Here is a 21690-nt window from a genome sequence, read left to right as displayed (position 1 = left end):
AGTTACTCTTTTTCCCAATTCCATACTGTACACTTTGGAAGAAAGTCATAATGCTTAGCCCACAACTAAGGAATGGAGAGCTTTTTTCTGAAAGATAGTCTAGGCTCATCTTTTATATTTACCATCCCAGCCCTAGCGTCAGTCATTTTTCCTAGATCCTTTTATTGGGAATGGTAGAAGACTCTAAGACCAGGATAGAAGATATGCTCGTTGCTGGTGGGGTGTCATTGTTTCTAGGTCTTTTTAGCTGACTGAGCAAAGAAATATATGTGTTACACTAACCATGTATATACTCATATCTATAAACATTTCTATATATAACCATGTGTGTCTATATTAAGCCAATCATGAATGTATACTGAAGTTTCCAACTCTGATCTATTACCATTATTATTATCATTCTTGGCTCATTCCTTGCTTATTTTTAAATTTCAAGTCCAATAAAACACTTGACTTTTAAAAGTGTAAAAATCAGTACTTTTAAAAAAATATATATATTTATTTATTTTTAGAGATAGAGAGCAAGTGGGAGTGAGGGTGCAGAGGGAGAGGGAGAGAGAATCTTAAGCAGACTCCCTGCTGAGCATGGCACCTGATGCAGGTCTCAATCCTATGACCCTGAGATCATGACCTGAGTCAAAATCAAGAGTTGGACACTTAAGCAATTGAGCCATCCAGGCTCCATTAAAAGTGTGAAAATTTGCCCTTCTTATACCTGTAGACTACCAGACATCTGCTCCCCACAAGATAGAGTAGTTCATTTCTCCCTTCTCCTTATACTTAAAACTGGCTTAAAACTTAAAACCTTGAACATAACATAACAAAAAAGAGTAGGAAGACACTGAAAGATGGAAATAAGAAGGTGGACTTACTAAGGACCTTGCGACTTGAGGAATAATATGGTGATGACTTCCTGTTTCCTGCTGCTTCTCATTTCTCCTGCACAGTGCACTGCAGGAACCTCCTTCAATCCATAAACACCAACAAAACAAGAGACAAAAAAAGCTTCAAGGAAAATCTGGTTTCCTCAGCCAAAGTATGAGGAAAAGGGTTGCTAACAAAAGAAAACCATTTTGGCAATACACATTGTGCTCAAGCCAAAATGCAATGGAAAAATTTCACCTACCACCTATACCCCCCTGTTTCAGTGGGACCAAGTGAAGAACTGATCTTCCACACCATCTCACTCTTGGCCCTTCAAAAGCAGGCAGCACTCTGATTCTTCTATGAAGGTTATTTCAGTGTGGTCCATCAGTGAGCTGAGCCTCCACACCTATCCCTCAGCAAAGAAACATAAGATAGGGCTAATTAACACTGAACTGCCCTCACATAGTCTTAGGGTCCAGATTGGGAGCTTAGCCTCCGCCTCTACTTGAAATCAGTAATAACAGAATGTTGCAAATTGGAGATAGTAAGCACTCTGCTTTCCCTGATGCCAGGTGTCAGTGAGACCCAGTAGGGTGCTGAATACCTGTATCTATCCTAAAGCAACAAAATAAAATGAGGTAGCACAAAGCAGGGCTAGTTGGCAGTTCTCTTCTTCCCACCCTGGCATCAATAGAGAGCTGAGCCTCTACCCACAACCAGCATCAACAAAATGGAATGAGATGGTGTGAAGAAGGACAGTTAACACTTCACTTCCACCTCCCCTAATGTCAGGGAACCTGCTAGGGAGCTGAACATCCAGTCCCACTTAAAGGCAGCAAAATGATATGAATAGTGCCACTTTGGGGGGCAGGTATTAGCAGGGCAAGAGGAGACCTGAATTTCTATTCCATCTGTCTGCAATTAAACAATGTGAGTGCCCACTTTTGCTGGGATATTGTCAATAGGGCCCAGTGGAAAGCTGTATATACTTATTTCCATCTCCAGTCCTCATGCCACATCTCAATACAGGGGTCTTATTGCTTAAAATAATAAGATTAAATAGCATTCAGAGCTATGTAATACTCAAAATATTAAGATATAATTGAAAATTATTCATCATCCCAAGAACCAGGAAATCACAAAATGATGAGAAAAGACCAACAACATGTACCAACACCAAGATAAATCAGATGTTAAAATTATCTAACGAGGATTTTAAGCTATCCTGTAAATGCTTCAGTAAGCAATTACATACTCCTTGAAATAAATGGGGGAAAATAGAATATGTAAGCAAAGAACTAGAAGTTACAACAATAAAAATAAATGAAAATAGAACGGAAAAAACAATTACCACAATAAAAATCTCATTAGACTGGCTCAAGAGTAGAGTGGAGATGACAAAGCATAGAATCATGAACTTGAGAATAGATCAATAGAATTCATCAAATCCGAAAAATAGACTGGAAGATGGAGGTGATGAAGGAAAAGGATCTCAAGATTCTGTGGAGCAATAACAAAGGAGCTAACATTCATATCACCAAAGTCCCAGAATGAAAAGAAACAAGACTGAAAGAGTATTCAAAAAGAGTGACTAAAAAGTCCCCAAATTTTTAAAAAACATAAATTTGCAGATTTAAGAACCTGAGAAATTCCAAAGAGGGTAAACACTAAGATATCCATGCCAAAACACATCATAATTAAACTTATAAAAAATAAAGACAAAAAAATCTTGAAAGCAGACAAGGAGAAGCAATATATTACTTATAGAGAAACACCAGTTCCAATAGCAACATATTTCTAATTTGAAACTTGGAGCCGGGACATTGGCATAACATTTTTCAAGTACTGAAAGAACTGTCAGTCACAAATCCACAAATTTTATATTTTCTTTCTTGTTTGACTTATATTAATGGACTGCTAATTAATCTTTCTATATCCAGAATTGCCATCACCCTTCCCCAGCATTCCAGCCACAGTGTTTCCAGAGTGCTCTTTCTAAAACTGAAACAAACAAGCAAATTTTTCTTACAAAAACAACTGATCATGTTATTTGAATCAACTTTTCTCTTTCTTCTAACTTTAACTTTCCAGTTAAAATCCTTGGACAGGGGTGGGGGGGCTGGCTGACTCAGGTGATAAAGCATTTAGACCCTTGATCTCAGGGTTGCGAGTTGGAACCCCATGGTGGCTGTAGAGATTACTTAAAATCTTAAAAAAAAAAAAATCTTTCAATGGATTCCCATCTAAAGCATGGGGACAGCACCCGCGGACAAAAAGTGTTGCACTGGGGTCATGAGGAGTGCCCCATTATGTACTTTCAAGTTGGGAGGGGCTAGGCATAAGTCTCTAAGAAATTTTGGAAGCAAGGTTTCCAGCACCTTGAGGGAGCTAGCTATTGTTGGGAAAAGGTCATTTATTAATGTCTAATAAAACCTGAGTCATGAGACCCTTCAGATGTGTATCGATGGGCTATATGCTTGGGGGATGATTGCCAACATGTATCTTGAATGGGGGAGGGTAAAGTTAAAGGAAGTTTCCAAAAGAATTTATATATGTTAAAGTAAGCTTACAGGATCTTGGGGGCAGGCTGGGAGTCGGGCCAGTATTGCCTTTTGCCCTTAGCAAAGTCTCAAAAATTAGGCAGTTGAGTCCCTAGAAGAATGTCACTCTGCCTTTTTCAAGGACTTGTCAATGGCTGTAGGTGGTAAGGAAATTTAATAATTTTTCTTCTGCCTTTGTTTCCCACATCATTAGTATCTTAGACTTAATAAAGATTTAATAAAGGAAATTGTTATTGATACATCAGTGTTTAAATTCCCCAAAGTTAAACCATTAACCCAAGGACTTTTTTTTTCCACTTGGACTTGCGAGCTAGTCATTAATACCTACCCACCCCCCTTATCAGATGCTGTCAGTGCTCCTGTCCTATCTCCCTCAGCACTCATCATTATGTATATACTGATAAAATCATGCTGTTACCTGTAATTATCTACCTTAGAGCTGGCCAGAAGTGTCCAAGAGTTAATGTATCTGGGTGTGGCTTTCAACCATGATAGAGGGGGTTTGGAAGAGAAGTACTTCAAGTTTCTCACCCATTACTGGGATAACTCTGAGTCATGCTCTATATCTCACAGAACTCCCTTGAAGGACAGTAGTCCCCCCAGAGTAATCTCTTCAGTAATGCACCACTGTTTGCCTCCTTTTATGCCTGTATTCTCAGTTTCTACTCCACTTCAGAGTTTCCTGGGACTACCTCCCAGATAAACAGTTTGCATTCAAATTCTTTTCTCAGGTTCTGATTTAAGGAAACTCAACCTAAAACAATTTCAACAATGTATAGCCTCTTAATAATCCAGTGCTCCTTACAGAGCCATCACTGTAAATGTACCAAGGCATGGCACATTATATGTCACTCTTCCAAGATCCTAATGTAAACATACAGGAAAGAACATGACTTTGAAGAGAAAAATAATTTATACGAGAATGGCCAATGGATAAAGGAAAGATAATATAGTGCCATTTGTTTTCCATTAATGATGCTGTGGATTTTTTTTTTTCTTATTTTCACATAAGATTTTTCTTTTCTTTTCAGCGTAACAGTATTCATTGTTTTTGCACCACACCCAGTGCTCCATGCAATCCGTGCCCTCTCTAATACCCACCACCTGGTTCCCCCAACCTCCCATCCCCCGCCCCTTTAAAACCCTCAGATTGTTTTTCAGAGTCCATAGTCTCTCATGGTTCACCTCCCCTTCCAATTTCCCTCAACTCCCTTTTCCTCTCCATCTCCCCTTGTCCTGTGGAATTTATGGGCAGATGGTCTGTAACAGGTGTGACTATAATTTGAGGAGACTGTTTCCTCAGCTACTCAGAAAACTGCTAATATTATTTTGGAAGCACAGCTTTCTTTACTTGCAGTTTTTCCTTTTATCTTGATGTCTATTTTTCTAAATCACTGACTAGCAGTCAACAGATTTATTCTCTCCCTACCACCCCAGCACAAAAGAAACGTGTGTGTGCCTCCCCTGAGACACAGACACTTCTGTGTGCATCAGTGCTTGAAAAGACAAGTTCATGGTGCATGTGTGCAATGGATATTACATATTAAAGGTCTCTGAAATATATTTGTTAAATTTGTATGTTTATTTTATGAGTAATTAAATTTAGTCAAATCAATAATTTACTAAAGATCTAGATGAAGACTGAAGAAAGGAAGTAAATTTTTTTTTAATTTTTAATTTTTTAATAAACATATAATGTATTACTAGCCCCAGGAGTACAGGTCTGTGAAGGAAAGGAAGTAAATTATAAAGAAAAAGAAAACTTGCCCTTTTTGCCTTTCGTGTTTAATAGACAAAGGATAATGGCTTATTTGTTTTTGGATTTTTTTTTGCTTGGATTGAAAGCCCAAAATGCAGCCTGTATTCTTGTCATAATATGTTCACTTGTGAGTATTCAAACCTATAAGCTGTAGATTCCCCTTAAGTTATTATACTGTTTAGGAGATCTATGTTTGGACATTTACTTAAATTTTAAAATTGAAATCTCTAAGTACAGATAATGTCCCTTTTTTTGCTGTCTCTATTTCAGGTTATTGAGTTTCTGGAAGGCCTGGTTTTCCCAGAGGAGCAGTTTCTGGTAGAAGTCTGAAGGTGTGATCCACGAAAAAAAAAAAAAAAATCAAGTATAGCCAATGAATTAAGGACAAGAAGGTTTCCAATCAGGTAGGAACACTAATCTCACACATTCAACCACCTTAAATAAAGTGTGCTGATGGCTGGATAGAACTACTTGGAAAAAGACAGATATATAACCTACAAGAAAGCTGTTTGCAATTCCCTTGGCAGTTGTGGTGTTTATCAGAGTACCTTGGAGGAAAATGAATACAATAACAGTATGATGTTTTTTTCCATTTTTAGCTCCTTGTTGCCTAGTACATGTAGTGATCTTGGTGACTGGCTTAATCCTAGGAGGTTAGACATGTGGAGCAGCAGATAAATCTCTTTGTTACTTTCTCCTAAGTCAAGTCATTTTCTAGGTTGTCTTCATGATTTTCTAGTTGCTTATTAAAAAAATGGCCATGATGACATCAAGTAGTCTTTTAAGTGAGGAGCAGCTCCAGTTAGTTTTGTGAGGAAATCAGCTTGGTTCTTGTTGGGATACATCTATTTTTGGTCTTGGCAAAATGTGACTGCACATAGGAGTTAAAAGGGAGGAAAATGGGGCATGGGAAAGAGGACCTTATTTATTTATGCATGTCAAAATCCTACTAACAATTTTATATATTTCATTAGCAAAATTTGAGATAAAAACTTAAGGCAAAAGGAATAATAAAGATGTCTCATTATATGGCAAGACAAAAGGCAGTAGTGACATCAAAATCAGGGTCTATCCATTTCATTTGCAGTTACATACTCAGTATTTAGCATATCACTTGATCCCTACTCAGTACTCAATATAAGACTCCTGGGGAATAACTTACTGATGAATGAATGAAAAAAGTTAACATGATAGAAAATATTTTTTATCCTTGTATTTCCTTGTGTGTTGACTTCTATATTCTCAGGACCTAGCACTGTAACTGACACATGGAATGTAAGCAATAAAATTTGTTGGAAGAATGGATAAGTCCCCATGATTCTAAGGATAATTATAAGACCAACACAGACCCCGTATTTGTGAGGCTCTATGGCAAAAGTATCCATGAGATGAAAGCCTATCACACTGGTGATATAGCTGAAGAATTTATCTAGTTTAAAATTTTTTTTAGTACAGTTGACACACAATGTTACATTATGTACAACATAGTGATTGACATCTCTATAAGTTACCCTATGCATCTCTATAAGTTACCTTATTACAGGTGTAGCTACCATCTGTCATCATACAATACTGTTACAATATCATTGTTTATATTCCTCATACTGGGCTTTTAATTCCTGTGACTTACTCATTTCATAACTGGAAGCCTGTGTCTCCTACTCCCTTTCACTCATTTTACCCACGCCTCACTCTCCTTTCCTAGGACAATCATCATTTTTTCTATGTATTTATAGTTCTGATTCTGCTTTTTGTTTACTTGTTTAGTTTTGTTTCTTTAGATTCTACTTATGAGTGAAATCATATGGTATTTGTCTTTCTCAGTCTGATTTATTTCACTTAACATAATACCCTCTAGATCCACCCATTTTTTCCTCAAGTGGCATGATCTCATCCTTTTTGATAATTGTGTAATATTCCTTTATGTGTGTGTGCTGCATCTTTCTTACTCATTCCTCTATTAATCAATACTTAGGTTGCTTCCATAATTGGTTACTGGAAAAAATGATGCAAAAAACATAGGCTGCACATCTTTTCAAATTAGTGTTTTTGTTTTCTTTAAGTAAATACCCACTAGTAGAATTATTGGATCATATGGTATACCTATTTTTAATTTTTTGAGTAACCTCCATACTGTTTTCCACAATGGCTGTACCAATTTACATTTCCATCAATGCACTAGGGTTCCTTTTTCTCCACATCCTCATGAAAACTTGTGATTTCTTGTCTTTGATTTTAGATATTCTGACAGCTCATTGTGGTTTTGATTTACATTTCCCTGATGATTATTATGATGTCGAACATTTTTTCATGTGTCTGTTTGCCATCTGTATGTCTTCTTTGGAAAAATGTCTATCTAGTCCTCTGCCCATTTTTTGATTGGATTGTTGTTTTGTTTTGTTTTTTAATTTTTTTAAAAAAGACTTTATTTATCCATTTGTCAGAGAGAGAAAGAGCACGAGGAAGAGCATGAGGGAGAGCACAAGCAGGGGAGGGGCAGAGGGAGAAGCAGACTCCCTGCTGAGCAAGGAGCCCGATGTGGGACTCAATCCCAGGACCCTGGCGTCATGACCTGAGCCAAAGGCAGTTGCTCAACTGACTGAGCCATTCAGGCGCCGCAGATTCTTGTCATTTTGGTATTGAGTTGTATAAGTTCTTCATATATTTTGGATATTAACCCCTTGTTGGATATATCATTTGCAAATATCTTCTCCCATTCAGTGGTTGCCTATTTGTTTTGGTGATGGTTTCCTTTGCTATGCAAAAGCTTTTTATTTTGATGTAGTTCCAATAGTTTTTTTGCTTTTGTTCCCTTGCCTCAGGAGACATATCTAGAAAAGTGTTGCTGCAGCTGTTGAAGAAATTACTGCCTGTTTTCTCTTCTAGGATTCTTATGGTTTCAGGCTCACATTTAGGTCTGTAATCCATTTTGAATTTATTTTGGTATATGGTATAAGAAAGTGGTCCAGTTTCATTCTTTTACATGTAGCTGTCCAATTCCCAGCACCATTTATGGAAGAGACAGTCTTTTTCCCATTGCTATTCTTGCTTTGTCCACGATTAATTAACCAAATAAATGTGGGCTTATTTCTGGGCTCTCTGTTCTGTTCTATTGATCTATGTGTCTGTTTTTGTGCCAGTACCATACTGTTTTGATTACTACGGCTTTGTAGAGAATCTCTCTAGTTTTCATCATTTATATATCATCCCATTACAGTTAGGCATAGTACCTACATTAGACATATTATTAAATGACTCACATATAGACAGAAAATCCCCTCATAAACTTCTGTGCCATATTATTTGCAAAACATGATTTTTGGAGCATTTTTATAATGACAAGGTAAGGACAATTTCAAAATCATAAATTCTAAAGTTGTTTATACTTTTCCACAGGTATAGCTATAGTACTGCATTAGCTATTTCTCTGTAATCTGCTTTTGCTGTCTTTTGCATTCCTAAGGGACAATAAAAGCCATTTAATTAAAAAAAAAATAAAAAAAAAAAAAGTAAATTTTCACATAATGCAGCTTCCGCAAAACCAAACACACACACACACACACACACACACACACACACACACAATGTCTCTCTTTCTGTCTCTCAGATATGAAGATTAAGTATCAATCTAAAATAGCACCCAGGATGGCTCAGTGGGTTAAAGCCTCTGCCTTCGGCTGGGGTCATGATCCCAGGGTCCTAGGATCGAGCCCTGCATCAGGCCCTCTGCTCAGCAGGGAGTCTGCTTCCTTCTCTCTCTCTCTGCCTGCTTCTCTGCCTACTTGTGATCTCTCTCTGTCAAATAAATAAATAAAATCTTAAAAAAATAAAATAAAATAGTCCAGGAACTCACTGCAAAATAAGAGGAAATCTACTCATATTTGATTATTTTTTTTAATAATGTATGATATTCCAATGTACTTATTAATAAAACTAAGTTCCTAGTTAGGGAAATAGCTTTCTAACATTTTTATCTTTGTATGTATTTATCAATAATGTATGAGAATACCTCCACCACTCCACCTTTTTTTTGTATTCTCTTGAATACAAAATACTTTTAATAAACATATAATGTATTACTAGCCCCAGGAGTACAGGTCTGTCCACCACTCCACCTTTTTTTTGTATTCTCTTGGGGCAGGAGATTCCAGTTATCAGTTGTTTTTAAAATTCCTGGCAGCCACAGGGCTAGTTATCACTTAAATAAAGACAGAAAATTGCCCCAAAGTAGTAGGTCTCTTTATGGAAAATAAAGTACTCATATGAAGAGGGAAAACTTTCATAGTTGGATGATTTCAACTTTAAAAGATTAATGAGTAAATAGTTATGTGTGTCAAAGCAGACTCCCTCTCTATAACTAATGACTAGGGGTTATCTTTGGTCGGTAGGGGATTTTAACTTTTTTTTTTTTTTTTTAAAGATTTTATTTACTTACTTCAGACAGAGAGAGAGAGAGAGAGCTTGCGCTGCGGAGGGAGGGGCAGAAAGAGAACCAGACTCCCTGCTGAGCAGGGAGCTCAACGTGGGGCTCCATCCCGGGACCCTGGGATCATGACCTGAGCCAAAGGCACTTTACTGACTGAGCCACACAAGGCACCCTGGGGATTTTAACTTTAAAAATACTATTATATGATACTTAATGCACACAAAAGAATATATTCAAATATATTAGGTTATGAGATATAATAATAAAATAAACTACAAACACACCACTAAAACTAAGAACTAGAATCTAAACTGCTGAATCATTGTGCTCTACTCTGATCCCACCTTCCTGCTTTCATCAAACAAATAACTGACCTTGGTTTTATGTTCAACATTCACTTAGTTTTTATGTTTTGTTAAACTATATATGTGATTTTGTTTATTATTTTCTATAAAATTGATCTCATATTTTATGTAGCCTTCTGTGTTTGTTTTTTTCACTCAACATTATGTTTCTAAGGTTCATCCATGTTGTGTTAGTGTTCATTAATTTTTACTATATAATATTTCATTGTGTTTATTTATTATTCTGTTGATATTTGGGCTGTTTTGGACATAACATGAATAGCACCTATATGAACATTTATTTTAATGTTTCTTGGAACACATGTGTAAGATGTGTTTTTTGTTTTTTTTTTATTTTTTTTTAAAGATTTTTATTTATTTGACAGACAGATCACAAGTAGGCAGAGAGGCAGGCAGAGAGAGAGAGGAGGAGGAGGAGGCAGGCTCCCCGCTGAGCAGAGAGCCTGATGTGAGGCTCGATCCCAGGACCCTGGGATCACAACCTGAGCTGAAGGCAGAGGCTTTAACCACTGAGCCACCCAGGTGCCCCTGTAAGATGTGTTTTAACCATATATACCAAAAAGTAGAACTGCTGAATTCAGGTAATCCTTCTCCTGGAGACTAGCATAGTTAAAATTTTTCAATGGTAGTCCTCTTCTCAGTCTATTTATGTGGATATCTCTTACTAACATCATAAACTTCTGCCAGTTATATCATTTTCCATTTGAGGTTTTTGGGTTTTTTTCCTAATGCTGTTTTTGTTTTCTTTTGTTTTTTATTCGATCAAATGTATGTGAATCTGATAAAGTCTTCTTTGTATTAAAATAAAATCAGTAAGATTCATAAGAATGAAAATAGTTTCTTGAGAAATTTATAAATTCCTACCTACATTCAAATTGGAGTAAATCAGCCTGAAATTCATAAACAAAACAACAAAACAAAAAACTGTAAGGAACATTCATAGTAAGGAACTCAAAACAGTTGCACATGTTTATCCTATAAGAGGTCTACAATGAAACAAAAGGATAAAGACTGCATGTCCAAACTCAAATGCTACCCCGTAAATCACATTTCAGGTCAGGCCATGTAACAGTGGGGCAATTCAGTAAATAAATTAAAACAATTCTTGTTTTCAGCAATTTCCTAAGTCAACATTTGGAATAATGAAAAACTTTAACTCCAAGAAATCTGGGCAGTTATTAGTTAAAGCAGATTTGTACTACTGTTCTACACCTGGCTAAAAATAGAATTAAGACTTGAGGACACCCATGAACACTGAACAGACTCTCTAAATATAGCTTTTTCTTTCTCTAAAAGCATTTAGAAATATGCTATCTTCTGTGAAACTTGGCCTTTGTAAAGGGCACAAGGACACTAAGATCAGTGACTTTTAGGCCCAGTAAAGCTTTGAAGTATTTTCTTAGTTCGGGAACCCACATTTTGAAGACATGAAAACTGAAGCCCAATAAATTCAGTATTTTGCCCAGCATAATATGGTAAAAGAAGTAATAATGATGCACTCAAACCTCTGTCTTCTAAATCCATTGAACATGGATGGCATGTAGTAGCTTGTAATACCTTCTTATTTTCATCTCCCCGAACAACACATTTCTTCTATGCCTTACCCTTTTTGCTTCTTTAAGAGGGATAATTCACTATAAAATTTAGCTATAACTAAATTTTAAAAATTTTGCTGTTTTATAACTCATTTTGAGCTGCCTTTTTTTTCATTGTTGTTAAAAATATGTAAGGACATTTTCTTTCCTTCTTGAAATGCCTCTGCCTGCATTTACAATTTTTTACTGTTGAATTATTGAATAATAATAAGTACAGAAACACATTCTAGTAGAGAAAGTAAGTGTTAGGGGCAACATGGTGAGTAGTACGGTTGACACAACTTAAAGGGAGATGAAGACAGAAGGAAGAGAACAAAAATGTGATTTGTTCAGAAAAAATACATGGCAAGTTAATGTTTGGCTGTTAATTTAAACTTAATTTAAATTCCAGATTAACTTCTGTTGTTTGCATTGCCATAGACTAGGGAGTAAACAAAACAACAGGATTTTTTATGTTCCACCATTTTGTATTCATTTCCTAAAGATTTCTACATGACTTTTTTTTTTTAAAAAATAGAAACCAAAAGACTTGTCTTTGAATTATTTTCCCTGCTTCCTTGTACTTTAATAAACTGATAAATGGAATTTATCTGAATATTTATGACTACTCCTGTCCCATAATTTTCAAAGCACTAGGGATTGTGTGTGTGTGCAAATACACATACAAACACATTTTGTATTAACTGCTGTGCTGCCTTTGCAAACATGAAATAAAGTTTTCAATCAAAAAGTTATTATTGTCAAAAAAAAAAAAAAGTTATTATTGTCATCTAGGTGAAAATCAGATACGATAGTGGGGCCAGCCACTGGTAAGTTTAAAAGCCATCCTAGGTGATTTATATGTGCAGCAGGATTGAAGGTCTTGCTTTAGCTGAAGCACTTAGAAGTATAAGCAAGCACGGCTCTAATTTCATATCTGAGATCTGTTTGTTTTTTTTTAATTTGAGTATAGTTGATATACAATATTACATTAGTTTAAGGTGTACAACATTGTGATTCAAGACTGTACACATTATGCTCTGCTCACTACAAGTATAGCTACCATCTGTCACCATACAATGCTATTAACATTATCATTGACTATATTCCTGTGCCTTTTATTCCTGTGATTTACTCATTCTATAACTAGAAGCCTGTATCTCTCACTCCCCTTCACCCATTTTGCCTATCCACCCCTGCAATCATCAGTTTGTTCTCTGTATTTATAGGTCTGATTCTGCTTTTTGTTTGCCTGTTTATTTGTTTTGTTTTTCAGATTCCACATTTGAGTGAAATCATATGATATTTGTCTTTTATTTAGAGTTCTTTGGCAAATGCTTCTATGTATTTTAATACTCTTTAGCTATGCTATAAAAATACCAAAAGCTGGTGTAAATTAATGAAGTGATATGCAAAAACGAAAGCCTACAAGATAGGATAAGCATGGGGACTTCTAATTATCACTCGAATAAGTTTTGTTGACACAAACATTGTGGAAATTAAAGACATTGATAATTCATTGTGCTGAAATCAAAATCTTCTGGTTATGTCAGTACAAAAGAAATCCTAATTTGTACCACAAAGGTAATGAACTCAAAAAATGTTATTTGTTAAATACTTACTTAGTACCCTGCACTGTACTTAAAACACTTCCGAAATTTGGGGGACAAACAAGAGAAATAGAAATTCTCCATGCTCAAGTAGTTTCTACATTGGTTGATGAAATATCTCTATTTTGAGATCTTTGAAGTTCTCAATTTATTGTAACTTCATCATATAAGTTGTTTTTCTATTTATTAGAATCAATATTTATCACCTTAAATGTTTCTTAAATGTTCCTAATAATGAAATTGTGCCATAATGATAATTTTCAGTACTGATAATAGAGTTGATAATAGAGATGCTTGATATTGATAGCAAGGTGATTTTGACAATCTACAAAATGTCACGAGGTTTTTCATAATAACAACTTGTTTCCTAGACAAAAAAGCACTTACTATTTGTCTTCTCATTTTATAAAAAACTTAATTGTGATTTTACCACATCATAAAATTCATATTTTAATATAGTTTGCTTGGTGATTATCTCATTTTAAAACTATTCTTTATATAACTGCTATATATGATGTAAATATTCATACATATTTCTCAATGGCTAATACATTTTTTATTTCTTTAAGTATTTATTTAATTTATGTTGCTGTTCTTCAGCATTCCCTTTTCTCTCTGGAGCCTATCCTACTAATTTCAAAAAGCCTGAAAATTCTGAAAATCCCACATGAAGTGATGTATGAAAAATCTTAAAATATAATGATGGTAGAGAAAGAGAGTATTAAACATTGTGCTGAAGATTATTCCATTAATAAAGAGATTAATAAGTGCTTCTAACATCTGTACATAAAATAAACATTAAAAACATTATAATACTGAACAATGACATTTTCTCCTTTTTTTCATTTTTTTAAAAAGATTTTATTTATTTGAAAGAGAGAGAGAGAGCACAAGTGGGCGGCAGAGGCAGAAGGAAAGGGAGAAGCAGACTCCCCGCTGACCAGGGAGCCTGACAGTGGGCTCAATCCCAGGACCCCAGGATCAGGACCTGAGCCAATGGCAGACACTTAACCAACTGAGCCACCAAGGTGCCTCTGAACAATGGTATTTTCAATAAAAGAGGATATTAAATACTATATAGAAAACTGATATCTGCAAAGCAGATAATTGGCAATGATGATGCATATATTAAAATATGTGATAACATAATCATAGCAACTTTTCTTTTTGGCTGAAAAGAGGCATATTGGAGTGCTTAAGCACTGTTTCAATTGGAATAGATAGTTAAACATTTTGCAAAAAATACTTGATTGCAGAAGAGGAGATAATAGCATGTGTGTGAATGTGTGTTTTCAATTAATGCATTTTCATTCATTGAGAAAAGAAAAGAATGCCAGATTTTTTAAAATGTGACATTGTGAAATGTTAAAGTACCATTCTTAGACTTATTTCTGCTGCTGCTTTTCCTTTAGCATTTACCAAAAAATGCCATCTTACCCAAGTTAGAGATCTAGGAGCAATCCCAGGATTCTCACTGAGGGGCACTCTACCTTCATGTTCCCCATTCAATAAGTCACAAATTCCTGGCCCTCCTATTCCAGACAGCTCTCTACAACATAGCCTGCTCTTTCCCTGTCTAGTCCGAACACCTCTGCCTCAGCCTTCTACTGAAATCACTTCTAGTTCATTGTGAACAGGATCATTTTTAAACCTTCCTCAGTCCTAGACAGCTGCACTTTTGGAAGCTTTACACGATGTCTTATCAGATGTATTAAAATGTATCCACATCACCTACTCAGTGTAATTTATAGATAACTCTATGAGACTTGAGCAATGTAGTTGATGAGTTGTACAAATATTAATGTTTGAAAAAATTACTTAAAATTTTCATCTCAGTTTTGCAGATTTTTTTCATATTTTGAAACAATTTTTTTTTAAGGTGTCAATTTAGTAAGTCCTTCTCAAATTCCTGGTCCCTGGTGAGTGTGCTTTTACTGTCAGAGGCTGGACAGCCCTGAATGAGGCATCTAAAGGACCATCACCTGGATGAGTACCAGATCTGTGGGAGCTAGAATGTAAAATGTTTCTCGAACAAATCTAGAAATCAAGGAAAAGATAGTGGTGTCAGTTATGTTGTGTATCAGATGATAATATTAAAAAGCCAGGTACTATAGGGATGTTAATAAAATATCATTCGGTAATGTCTTAAAACAGTATGTGAACTTCTTACATACTTAAAAAGAAATACTGCTGACCAAAAAAAAAAAAAAAAAAAAAAAAAGAAGAAGAAGAAGTTTAGCATGCTCCAAAACAAATGTTGGAAAATGACAGGTGGTTTTGTAAGTGGTTAAATCACCTACTAGTTTCATTACTTAATGTTTCTAAATCCTTGTTATTTCATCTTTAAAAGTGAGATAATGAGAATACCTATTTGACAGAATTGTTGAGAAATTTAAATTATATAATTCTCATGAACTGTTTAATGTGGAATCGGCATATACTCAATATTTTGTTATTATTGATAAAGCACTAGTAAGCAATAACTGTTTCATTATTTTTATGGTCATTGTTGCAACTTGGAGCAGACCAGACAATACTACTGAGCTTAATTTGACCATTCATTGTTATTTTAAAGATGGGAAAGTTAATAGTTAATTATTTTGAAATGTGTCAGTGTTCTAACGTCCTTTCAAAAGCTAAATATTTATTTAATATAGAAAAAAGTAGTCTTAGTTCAATGAGAAAGAATAGATGTTAAAAATATCTTTCCTCCTTAGAATCCTACATACCCAGAAAAAAAGGTAAGACAAAGGATTTAGAAAGCATTATATAATAAAGAATAGCACCAGCCCTAGGCTTTTAATGCTTTTGTAATTTTGATGTGAATAACCCCAAGCTCCTATTCTAATGTCAGTACTACCACAGACTGTGTAAGACATAGTCAAGTTGATTAACCTCTCTCTGCTTTAGTTTCTTCATCTGTAAAGTGCAAGTAATATTACTTATCACTTGCCAGCCAGCAGTACTTCTTCAGCTAATTGACTGTCTCAGCAGGGATGTTGCAAAGATTAGCTGATAAATGATTTATAAACCCCTTGAAATATTAAATAAGTGATGTAAAAAGCTCTAACAAGAGGACAGAACACATTATTCTATGCATTAATTTGCTACTTAATCATATATATTTTTATTTTAAAAAACACCCCTAAAAAGAGGTAGCCCTCAGTACAGTGAAAATAGGATAGATTACTAGGAATTCTAGAGTGCTTTTTATTGCTGTTATTAAAAAGAAAAAACTGTTATAATTAAGAATATATAGAAGAAAAAGTATATTAGAGGAAATGATTATAGTTCACCTCCCTAAATTGCGGGAAAGTCTTCGAGAAAGGAAAAGAACTGAATAAGAAAAAGGGAATACACTTTCTTAGATGACCTTTACCATTAACAATGGTATAACCTTGACAAATTTATTTAACCAATAAGGAGTTTGAGTAAGATAATTAAAAACACATCTACAAAATGTTTTTTATAGATGTATGAACAACATAGAAAATCCTGTGCCAATCTCTGTAAGGGACTAAAAAACTAAAGACCCAAATCTTAAGGAAAATATAAGAGAAGAGCAACAGGAAAATAATTAATTCTTGCACAGTGCCAAATTAAACAAACACTATAATAAAGTTATTCATTATACCTGGAGATAGAAAGAGAGTGTAGTTTATAAATTCAGGTTGAGAGATGAGTAGAATTGTCATTGGAAGAGAAGGGCATTCTACGTTGAGAAAACAGCATTAGAAAACCAACAGAAGATAAGATATATGGCAAGTGGTAGCTATGGATGAAAATTAGTATGCATGAGAGAGATAGTTTAGGGAAAAATACTAGTAAAGTAAGTTGGTTTCAAATTCTAGAAGGCCAAAGAAAAAAAAAAAAAAAAAAACCAAAACTGAACTGTTTGGAGTGGGTTCCCAGGAGCAACTGAAGATTTTTGAGTGCTTTATGTTTTATAAAGTTTATTTTGGTAATAGTGTGAATGTTAAGTTGGAGAATACATTAAGTAAGTAATTAGCATATAATTGCAATAGTCAGGAAAGAGATGATGAAACCAGTGACCAGAGAAAAAATAGAAATGAAGAATATAAAATAGACATTGAATAGTTAGAATTAAAACAATGAGGTTTGAGAAATGATTAGATGTAAAGATGAAATGTGAATAATTATTGGGATGGAGTAATTGAAGACAGTTAAAAGATTTCTGTCATAGGTGCCTGAGAAAATAATGCTAATATACACTAAAATAATGAGAATAATGAATAGTTTGGGGGTGGAGGTGGAGAATACAGCAAAGAGAATCCATTTTGAACTTACCAAACTTGAGTTTTTGAGGACAATCATGGTGGAATATTTAGTACACAATAAAAATTCTCAAGCTAGGGCCACCTGGGTGGCTCAGTGGGTTAAGCATCTGACTCTTGGGTCCAGCTCAGGTCATGATCTCCTGGTGGTGAGATCCAACACTATGTTGGGCTCAGTGCTCAGTGGGGAGTCTGCTTCAGATTCTCTCCCCTGTCCCCATCCCTGCTCCCCTGTGTGCAAAATAAATAAATAAATAATAAAATCTTAAGAAAAAAAATTTTAGGGGCGCCTGGGTGGCTCAGTTGGTTGAGTGTCTGCCTTCAGCTCAGGTCATGATCCCAGGGTTCTGGGATTGAGCCCCATATCGGGCTCTCTGCTGAGTGGGGAGCCTGCTTCTCCCTTGCCCTCTGCTTTCTCTCTCTGTCAAATAAATATATAAAATCTTAGAAAAAAGAAAGAATTTATCAGTCTGTACTTCAGAAAATTATCAGGCTCCTCAAATTATAGATTTGATAGTCATCTATATACAGGTGCAGTTAAGACTATGGGGGTAAAAGAGATTATCAAACAGAACATAATAACAAAAAGAGTAAATATTCTTTAAGAGGTAAGTGGAGGAAAGAACAAGAATAAATACAAGAAAAGATTACAGGGAAATCAAGAGCAGTAACTTTGGTAGCTAAAGGAGAAAAACATCAAGAAAAGAGAAATAGCAATGTAAAATGCTGTATACAATTTTATATATGTGATTATTGTAAAAAACCTTGAATTTGTGATTAATCTGTAATGGTTTTTCTTTGAGAAAGCAATTCTATTAAATTAGTAAATATTTAAGTCAAATTGCAAAGAAAATAAAAATAGAGGGAAGCAGGAAAAATTAGTACCTACCTCTTTTCCTCTAAGTTTTGGGGGTAAATGAAAGTAAAACAGATGTCTTTAAGAACATACAGAGTTGGGGCTCCTGGGTGGCTCAGTGGGTTAAAGCCTTTGCCTTCAGCTCAGGTCGTGGTCCCAGGATCCTGGGATCGAGCCCCACATCGGGCTCTCTGCTCAAGCGGGGAGCCTGCTTCCCCCTTTCTCTCTGCCTGCCTCTCCGCCTACTTGTGATCTTTATCTGTCAAATAAATAAATAAAATCTTTAAAAAAAAAAAAAGAACATACAGAGTTAAAAGATGAAATATATCTTTAATGGGGAAAATGTAAGCAATTTTATAGGCATTGGAGAAATAGGGAGAAGAAGCAGAGGGCAGAAATGAAGGAATAATAATGGGACAGAAGATAGAATCAAAAGCACCAGTCAGGTATTAATGTTGGGCAAAAGAACTCTTTAATAAAGAAACAGACAATTTCAATGTGAGGCTAAAGAAAGAGGAATTGAAAATTATGTAGGATGACCTTGGTCATCTTCATAAATTCATTAGGCAAGATTTTCTGTGGAGAATAAGAATTTGAAAGAATTTGAAATATAAATAAGACTGAAGAAGCACAAAAAATAAAGAAATTGGTGTTGTTAGAGATGGTAAAGAGGTCAGCTAGAAAGGAACAAAGAGATTTATAGTAGCTTTGAGGTCACTTTGAGGTCACCTAATTAGACAGTGAAATTATTTTCTAAAGGAATACAGCCTGTACTTCTGACTTTGTAACATTTTTAGGCTTAGATTAGGCTTAGATTTCTCATTACAAAGTTTTGATTTGTTAGGCATTGTGGAAAGGAGAAAAAAAGATTTGAATCTGAGCTAAAAGAAGTTTCAGAGAATTTAAGTAATGATAAAAATAAGTAGATTATGAGTTTATAAAACCAATGTGAAAATGTTTCCATTTCAAAAAAAAAGAAATGTATATCTATGTATATCCAGATAGATAGATAGATAGATAGGTATAGATATTATATATCTTGGTGGATATCTGTATATAAACCCTTGAATGAAGACATAAGGGTCAAAACTATCACATCATTGGGATCAGAGATGAATTGATAGAGAAAAGATTGAGAAGAATAATCATTAGTATTAAATACTGAAACTTTTCTGAACCTGAGAATTTTTAATATACACTGAAAATCAGGGAGAAAGTGAAGAACTTCCTTCAACTAAGGCCAATGGGATACCATGTCTAATAATATTAGTCAAAATCTTATTGTGAAAACCATCAAAGACATTCTATTTTTTTCTCATATTTGGCAGGATTCATTCTAGCAATGTTTTTGTGATAGAAATGTCAATGACTTGGATTCAGAATAAAAAAGGATTTGACTTCACCTAGTTAATAAAAATTGCCATCTCTCTGTGTGATATAACTCAGTGTATGAGATTGCTTTTTGAAAGAATGCTTTTGATGGGACATTACCCAAACTCTTCAGAAGTGCAATACCTGTTCTTGTTATACTATGTAATACTGAGCATATTGTGCAGGAATTGTAAATATGCCTTAACAGAGGAAGTTCTTATAGAATTTTTTTAAGTTGTGGCTGTTAATAGGATTGTGGTTTTTACTTCTTCTTTGTCATTCACTCCAAAGTGTCACTAGAATACAGCTCAATTCAAGGAAAAAGGGAATTGAGGTAGCTTTGAGTTCTAGAACTTTGTTCTAGTCTCCACACTTAGTGTGAAGCCCTCTGATCTGTGAGATTAAGGGGTTGTTTTTTGGAAACAAGTTATTAGATTCTTAAGCCTGAATTACATAAACAAGAAATTATAACAGGAAAAGGAAAGAGAAAAAGATGTATAGTACTTAGCCTGGAAATAGAGGAGCTGATATTTCTAGATCATTTTAGGAATCAAAAATTTGCTTAGGTAGGTGTGCCAGGGTGGCTCAGTGGGTTGGACCTCTGCCTTTGGCTCAGGTCATGATCTCAGGGTCCTGGGATTGAGCCCCAAACCGGGCTCTCTGCTCGGCGGGGAGCCTGCTCCCCCCTTTCTCTCTGCCTGCCTCTCTGCCTACTTGAGATCTCTCTCTGTCTGTCAAATAAATAAAATCTTTTTTAAAAATTTGCTTAGTTAAAAAAAATTTTTTTTGCTTAGTTAAATTCTTTACCAAAGAGTTTTCTTCTAAAATCTATAGTGTTGATCAGACAGTTTCCTACTACTATGAATACAACTATTTTCAAAATTTTGTCCCCGGACTCCTGCAGGTCACCCAAACCCTCTCAGTCAGTTCTCTGAGATACTCTCATTGGATTCACAAATTCAAAATAATTTTCATAATAATACTGATGATATTTGCCTTTTTACTTGGTTGGCACTGCATGAATGGTGCAGAAGCATGGTGGGAAAAACTGCTGGCACCTCAGCACTAATCAAGTCAGCAACACAAAACTCTACTGTAACCCTGGTATTTTTCACCATCACACACTCACAGTTAATATTTTTAAAATGCTAGATTTACCTACAGATATACTTGATGAAGCAGTAAAAAATGTTATGTCAAGTCTTGTCCCCTCAGTACACATCTGTTTAACATCTTTGTGATGAACTGGGAAGTCACAAGAAGCATCTCTGCCAGGTACCAAAGTGGATGGTTGTCTCAAGTAAAGTACTTCGGTGACTACTGGGGTTGAGAGCTGAACTAGCCACTTTTTCTTAAGTCACCATTTTTACTTGAAAGAATAACTGACAGGCAAACTGTAGTTTTTCAAACTTGGGTATTTGGCAGAGATTTTCATTGAAAATGAACAAAATGAGCTTGTCAGTTCAAGGGAAGAAAAATCCAACTGTATCTGTTGGCAATGATGAAATCTGAGCTTTCAAACAAAAATTACAATTTTGGAAAACTTACTATCTGCCCCTGTGAACTTGTCAGTTTCCCAATCCTTAAAGACTTTCCTGCTGAGATAGGTGGTGTTACTAACAAATGTGATATTGTATAATACAGTGCCATTTGGAATTTTTGCATAACCCAGCGACCCAGTGTCTTCCAAATGACCAATGCTTGATATTAAAAGTATAGATTATATGTATGTATATATATACATATATACATATATATATATGCATAAGATCCATTTAAAGTGCAAGGTAGACAACAGATTTTAATGAAACAGTATGGAAAGCATATTGATATGGTTGTATGATTCCACATTGTAAAAAAAAAAAAAAAATCCACAATCATCTGAAAAGGCTATTAAAACTCCTCACATTTCCAACTAAAAAAAAAAAAAACTGTGTAAGTCCAGATTTTCCTCATATACTTCAACTAAAACAACATATTGAGACAGATTGAATGCAGAAGCAGAT

At 35.0% G+C, this 21690-nt stretch overlaps 1 protein-coding gene across 1 annotated transcript in view; it reads left to right on the top strand.

Moving 5' to 3' along the window:
• Positions 1 to 5505: 5505 nt before the first annotated feature.
• Positions 5506 to 21690, top strand: part of LOC111156798 (cAMP-dependent protein kinase inhibitor alpha) — a 28278-nt gene continuing 12093 nt past the window's right edge. Inside the window, exon 1 of the mRNA XM_022517859.1 lies at positions 5506 to 5591. The gene's annotated coding sequence lies outside the window, so the exon portion shown is untranslated. The remainder of the gene's footprint in view (positions 5592 to 21690) is intronic.

This window comes from Enhydra lutris, unplaced genomic scaffold (genome assembly GCF_002288905.1).
Source record: "Enhydra lutris kenyoni isolate GAN:26980312 unplaced genomic scaffold, ASM228890v2 scaffoldscaffold49, whole genome shotgun sequence".
Lineage (NCBI taxonomy): Eukaryota > Metazoa > Chordata > Mammalia > Carnivora > Mustelidae > Enhydra > Enhydra lutris.
This window is presented reverse-complemented; position numbering and strand designations above follow the sequence as displayed.